This window comes from Triticum aestivum, chromosome 3D (genome assembly GCF_018294505.1).
Source record: "Triticum aestivum cultivar Chinese Spring chromosome 3D, IWGSC CS RefSeq v2.1, whole genome shotgun sequence".
Classification (NCBI taxonomy): domain Eukaryota; kingdom Viridiplantae; phylum Streptophyta; class Magnoliopsida; order Poales; family Poaceae; genus Triticum; species Triticum aestivum.
In genome coordinates, this window is record NC_057802.1 from 526,908,430 (window position 1) to 526,915,506 (window position 7,077).

The following is a 7,077-nucleotide window of genomic DNA, read 5'->3' on the forward strand; positions in this document are numbered from 1 at the left end:
AAAAATCCTAAAGAAATATAAAAAAATTCTAAAAATGCCAAAAACAATTTTCACCGTCTAAATATAATATTTAGAACAAGGTGAACATCTTCTTGGCCTAAAAATGCAATTTTGAAAAAATGCATATTTTTCTAATTCAAATAAAATAGCAATAAAATCCAAATAAAATAATTTATTTGATTCTAACATTTTTACTCCAATATTTCTTTTGTGTTGGAGAAGTCATATTATCTCCTCTCATATATTTTTTAATATGAAATATTTTGGAGAGAAAAATGATTAAAACCAAAATGATCCTCTTTTCAATAGTTGAGAAAATTCAAATATGAAAAATACATGAAATCCCCAACTCTCTCCGTGGGTCCTTGAGTTGCTTAGAATTTTTAGGATCACAACCGAAAAGCAAATAAAATATGAGATGCATATGATGACCTATGTATAACATTCCAAATTGAAAATTTGGGATGTTACAAACCTACCCCCTTAAGATGAATCTCGTCCTCGAGATTCGGGTTGGCTAGAAAATAGGTGTGGGTGGTCTTTCCGTAGATCATCCTCTCGTTCCCAGGTGGCTTCATCCTCGGTATGGTGGCTCCACTGAACTTTGCAAAACTTGATAACTTTGCTGCGTGTAACTCGGCTGGCAAACTCGAGAATCTTGACTGGTTTCTCCTCGTAGGTCAGATCACTATCCAACTGAATTACTTCCAGGGGCACTGTATCTCTCAGAGGAATATCGGCCATCTCAGCATGGCACTTCTTCAACTGGGAAATGTGGAACACGTCATGAACTCCTGACAGTCCTTCCGGTAACTCCAACTTGTAGGCTACTTCTCCCATACGTTCCAAAACTCGGTATGGTCCTACAAATCTCGGGGCTAACTTTCCCTTAACTCCAAAGCATTTAACTCCTCGCAGTGGTGATACACGAAGATATGCCCTGTCTCTGATTTCATAGACTACCTCCTTGCGCTTGGTATCGGCATAACTCTTCTGCCTGGACTGAGCTACCTTCAGTCTATCGCGAATCAACTTAACCTTCTCTTCGGACTCTTTAATCAAATTTGGTCCAAACAACTGACGGTCTCCAACTTCATCCCACATCAACGGTGTTCTGCACCTCCTTCCATACAAAGCTTCGAAAGGTGCCATCTTCAAACTGGCCTGGTAGCTGTTATTGTATGAGAACTCCGCGTAAGGCAAATTGTCATCCCAACTAGATCAATAATCTAGCGCACAATCTCTCAACATGTCCTCTAGAATCTGATTGACTCTCTCGGTCTGTCCATCTGTCTGCGGATGAAAAGCTGTACTAAACTCTAGCCTGGTACCCAAAGTCTAGTGCATAAACTTTGAAGTAAAATGTGTTCCTCTATCTGATACGATGGTCCTCGGAACTCCGTGCAGACATACGATCCTGGTCATATATATCTTGGCCAACTTCGCACTTGTATAGGTGGTCTTCACTGGGATAAAGTGAGCCACTTTGGTCAAATGATCCACTACTACCCAGATAGAATCATATCCCGATCGGGTCCTGGGTAACCCGGTGATAAAATCCATGCCAAGCTTATCCCACTTCCATTCGGGTATCGACATAGGCTGCAGTAGTCCTGCTGGCTTCTGATGTTCTGCCTTTACTCTCTGACATACATCACATACGGCTACATACTCGGCAATATCCTTCCTCATTCCTGTCCACCAGAAATGCTCCTTCAAATCCAAATACATCTTGGTGTTTCCCGGGTGTATCGAGTATGGCGAGTCATGAGCTTCCTGAAGTATCAACTTCCTGATCTTTGCATTATTGGGTACATAAACTCGGTCCTCAAACCACAAGGTGTCGTGCTCATCCTCACGAAAACTGATGTCTACTACTCAACCTTCTTCTTGTAGACGTTGTTGGCCCTCCAAGTGCAGATGTTTGTAGGACAGTAGCAAATTTCCCTCAAGTGGATGACCTAAGGTTTATCAATCCGTGGAAGGTGTAGGATGAAGATGGTCTCTCTCAAACAACCCTGCAACCAAATAACAAAGAGTCTCTTGTGTCCCCAACACACCCAATACAATGATAAATTGTATAGGTGCACTAGTTCGGCGAAGAGATGGTGATACAAGTGCAATATGGATGGTAGATATAGGTTTTTGTAATCTGAAAATATAAAAATAGCAAGGTAACTAATGATAAAAGTGAGCACAAACGGTATTGCAATGATAGGAAACAAGGCCTAGGGTTCATACTTTCACTAGTGCAAGTTCTCTCAACAATAATAACATAATTGGATCATATAACTATCCCTCAACATGCAACAAAGAGTCACTCCAAAGTCACTAATAGTGGAGAACAAACAAAGAGATTATTGTAGGGTACGAAACCACCTCAAAGTTATTCTTTCTGATCAATCTATCATAGAGTTTATACTAGAATAACACCTTAAGACACAAAACAACCAAAACCCTAATGTCACCTAGATACTCCAATGTCACCTCAAGTATCCGTGGGTATGATTATACGATATGCATCACACAATCTCAGATTCATCTATTCAACCAACACAAAGAACTTCAAAGAGTGCCCCAAAGTTTTTACCGGAGAGTCAAGACGAAAACGTGTGCCAACCCCTATGCATAGGTTCATGGGCGGAACCCGCAAGTTGATCACCAGAACATACATCAAGTGGATCACGTGATATCCATTGTCACCACAGATAAGCACGGCAAGACATACATCAAGTGTTCTCAAATCCTTAAAGACTCAATCCGATAAGATAACTTCAAATGGAAAACTCAATCCATTACAAGAGAGTGGAGGGGGAGAAACATCATAAGATCCAACTATAATAGCAAAGCTCGCGATACATCAAGATCGTACCACCTCAAGAACACGAGAGAGAGAGAGATCAAACACATAGCTACTGGTACATACTGTTGGGGAACGTAGCAATAATTCAAAATTTTCCTACGTGTCACCAAGATCAATCTAGGAGATGCTAGCAACGAGAGAGAGGGAGTGCATCTTCATACCCTTGAAGATCGCTAAGCGGAAGCGTTACAAGAACGTGGTTGATGGAGTCGTACTCGCGGCGATTCAAATCGCGGAAGATCCGATCCAAGCGCCGAACGGACGGCGCCTCCGCGTTCAACACACGTACAGCCCGGGGACGTCTCCTCCTTCTTGATCCAGCAAGGGGAGAGGAGAAGTTGAGGGAAAGCTCCGGCAGCACGACGGCGTGGTGGTGGTGCAGCTCGTGGTTCTCCGGCAGGGCTTCGCCAAGCACTATGGAGGAGGAGGAGGTGTTGGAGGAGGAGAGGGCTGCGCCAGGGGAGGGGGTGCGGCTGCCCTCTCTCTCCCTCACTATATATAGGGGGAAGGGGGGTGGAGGAGGCGCCCTAGGGTTCCCTAGGGGAGGGGTGGAGGCCACAGGGGAAACCCTAGATGGGTTTGGGCGCCCCCACCCCTAGGAAACTTGCCCCCCAAGCCGGGAGGGGCGGCTGCCCTAGGGGAGGCGCCCCCAACTCTCCAGGTTATGTGAGAGGGGTTGGGAGGGGCGCACATCCCCTTAGTGGGCTGGTGTGCCCCCTCCCCTTGGCCCATAAGGCCCCCCAATGCTTGCTGGGGGCTCCAAAACACCTTTCGGTCACGTTGGTCGTGACCCGGTACTCCCAGAACAATTCCGGACTCCAATACCCTTCGTCCAATATACCGATCTTCACCTCCGAACCATTCCGGAGCTCCTCGTGACGTCTAGGATCTCATCCGGGACTCTGAACAACCTTCGGTAACCACATACTATTTCCCATAACAACTCTAGCGTCACTGAACCTTAAGTGTGTAGACCCTACGGGTTCGGGAACCATGCAGACATGACCGAGACACCTCTCCGGCCAATAACCAATAGCGGGATCTGGATACCCATATTAGCTCCCACATGTTCCACGATGATCTCATCGGATGAACCACGATGTCGGGGATTCAATCAATCCCGTAGTCAATTCCCTTTGTCCATCGGTATGTTACTTGCCCGAGATTCGATCGTCGGTATCCCCATACCTCGTTCAATCTCGTTACCGGCAAGTCTCTTTACTCGTTCCGTAACGCATGATACCGTGGCTAACTCCTTAGTCACATTGAGCTCATTATGATGATGCATTACCGAGTGGGCCTAGAGATACCTCTTCATCATACGGAGTGACAAATCCCAGTCTCGATTCATGCCAAACCAACAGATACTTTCGGAGATACCTGTAGTGCACCTTTATAGCCACCCAGTTACGTTGTGACGTTTGATACACCCAAAGCATTCCTACGGTATCCGGGAGTTGCACAATCTCATGGTCTAAGGAAATGATACTTGACATTAGAAAAGCTCTAGCAAACGAACTACACGATCTTGTGCTATGCTTAGGATTGGGTCTTGTCCATCACATCATTCTCCTAATGATGTGATCCTGTTATCAACGACATCTAATGTCCATGGTTAGGAAACCATAACCATCTATTGATCAACGAGCTAGTCAACTAGAGGCTTACTAGGGACATGTTGTGGTCTATGTATTCACACATGTATTACGGTTTCCGGTTAACACAATTATAGCATGAACAATAGACAATTATCATGAACAAGGAAATATAATAATAACCATTTTATTATTGCCTCTAGGGCATATTTCCAACAGTCTCCCACTTGCACTAGAGTCAATAATCTAGTTCACATCACCATGTGATTAACACTCATAGTTCACATCGCCATGTGACTAATACCCAAAGAGTTTACTAGTGTCAATAATCTAGTTAACATCACCATGTGATTAACACTCAGTGAGTTCTTGGGTTTGATCATGTTATGCTTACGAGAGAGGTTTTAGTCAACGGGTCTGCAACATTCAGATCCGTGTGTTCTTCGCAAATCTCCGTTCCATATTGTAGATGTTGCTACTATGCTCCACTTGGAGCTATTCCAAATGGTTTCCCCACTATACATATCCGGTTTGCTACTCAGAGTCATCCGGATAGGTGTTAAAGCTTGCATCGACGTAACCCTTTACACCGAACTCTTCATCACCTCCATAATCGAGAAACATTTCCTTATTCCTAAGGACAATTTTGACCACTGTACAATGATCCACTCCTGGATCACTCTTATAGCCCCTTGCCAGACACGTGGCAAGGCACATCTCGGTACACAGCATGGCATATCGTATAGAGCCTATGGCTAAGGCATAGGGGACGACTTTCGTCCTTTCTCTTTCTTCTGCCGTGGTCGAGCTTCAAGTCTTAACTTCACACCTTACAACTCAGGCAAGAAATCCTTCTTTGACTGATCCATCTTGAACTCCTTCAAGATCATGTCAAGGTATGTGCTCTATGAAAGTCTTATCAGGCGTCTTGATCTATCTCTATAGATCTTGATACCCAACATGTAAGCAGTTTTACATAGGTCTTCCTTTGAAAAACTCCATTCAAACAACCCTTTATGCTTTCCAGAAATTCTACATCATTTCCGATCAACAATATGTCATCCACATATACTTATCAAAATGTTGTAGTGCTCCCACTCACTTTCTTGTAAATACAAGTTTCTTGCAAACTTTGTATAAACCCAAAAGCTTTGATCACCTCATCAAAGCGTATGATCCAACTCTGAGATGCTTGCTCCAATCCATAGAAGGACCGCTGGAGTTTGCATACCTTTTAGCTTCCTTAGGATTGACAAAACCTTCTGGTTGTATCACATACAGCCTTTCCTCATGGAAACCGTCAAGGAAACTTTGTTTTGACATCCATCTGCCTGATTTCGTAAATGAAAATGCAGCAACTGCTAACATAATTCTAACATACTTTAGCATCGCTATGATTGAGAAAGTCTCATCACAGTCAACTCCTTGAACTTGTCGGAAACTTCTTTGAGACAAGTCGAGCTTCATAAATGGTGACATTACCATTAGCGTCTGTCTTCTTCTTAAAGATCCATTTATTCTCAATGGCTTGCCGATCATCGGGCAAGTCCACCAAAGTCCATACTTTGTTCTCATACATGGATCCTATCTCGGATTTCATGGCTTCCAGCCATTTATTGGAATCCGGGCCCACCATCGCTTCTCCATAGCTCATAGGTTCATCGTTGTCCAACAACATGACCTTTAAGACAGGGTTACCACTCAGAAGTTGTACACACCCTTGTCGACCTATGAGGTTCGATAGTAACTTGATCTGAAGCTCCATGATCATCATCATTAGCTTTCTCTTCAACTGAGGTAGGTGCCACAGAAACATCTTTCTGTGCTGCGCTACTCTCTGGTTGAAGTAAAGGTTCAACAACCTCATCAAGTTCTATCTTCCTCCCACTCAATTCTTTCGAGAGAAACTCTTTCTCGAGAAAGGACCTGTTCCTAGCGACAAACACTTTGCCCTCAGATCTGAGATAGAAGGTATACCCAATCGTCTTGTTTGGGTATTCTATGAAGACACAATTTTCCGCTTTGGGTTCGAGCTTTTCTGGCCGAAGCCTATCGACATAAGAATCGTAGCCCCAAACCTTAAGAAACAACAACTTAGGTTTCTTGCCAAACCATAGTTCATACGGTGTCGTCTCCACGGACTTAGATGGTGCCCTATTTAAAGTGAATGTAATTGTCTCTAATGCATAACCCCAAAATGATAGCGGTAGATCGGTAAGAGACATCATAGATTGCACCATATCCAATAGGGTGTGATTATGACGTTTGGACACACCATTACGCTATGGTGTTCTAGGTGGCGTCAACTGTGAAACGATTCCACCTTGTCTTTAGTGATTGCCAAACTCATAACTCAGATACTCTCCCCTTGATCAGATCGTAGGAACTTGATCTTCTTGTTATGATGATTCTCAACTTCACTCTGAAATTGCTTGAACTTTTCAAACGTTTCAGACTTATGCTTCATTAAGTAAATATACCCATATCTACTCAATTCATCGGTGAAGGTGAGAAAATAACGATATCCACCATGTGCGTCAACACTCATCGGACCGCACACATCAGCATGTGTGATTTCCAACAAGTCACTTGCCCGTTCCATTGTTCCAAAGAAACGGG